Source organism: Penaeus monodon, chromosome 29 (assembly GCF_015228065.2).
Source record: "Penaeus monodon isolate SGIC_2016 chromosome 29, NSTDA_Pmon_1, whole genome shotgun sequence".
NCBI lineage: Eukaryota > Metazoa > Arthropoda > Malacostraca > Decapoda > Penaeidae > Penaeus > Penaeus monodon.
The window spans coordinates 8,681,939-8,682,145 of record NC_051414.1 but is presented as its reverse complement, the minus strand read 5'-3'; positions in this window follow the sequence as shown (position 1 = coordinate 8,682,145).

Here is a 207-nt window from a genome sequence, read left to right as displayed (position 1 = left end):
AAGGGGGTGTGCAACATCACGTAAGAGGATTGCGAGAGAGACACTTGCACCTTCTTCTTCTCCTTTTAGGGTGTTAGGTACGACATGAATTTTCATTTTATTTGGGTGATAAGAAATGAGAGAATGGGGGAAGATAAACTACAGATAATGACATATGTTAAACATCAAATACAGAGATGTAAAGAGAAAGGGTAGAAGGAGGTAAGG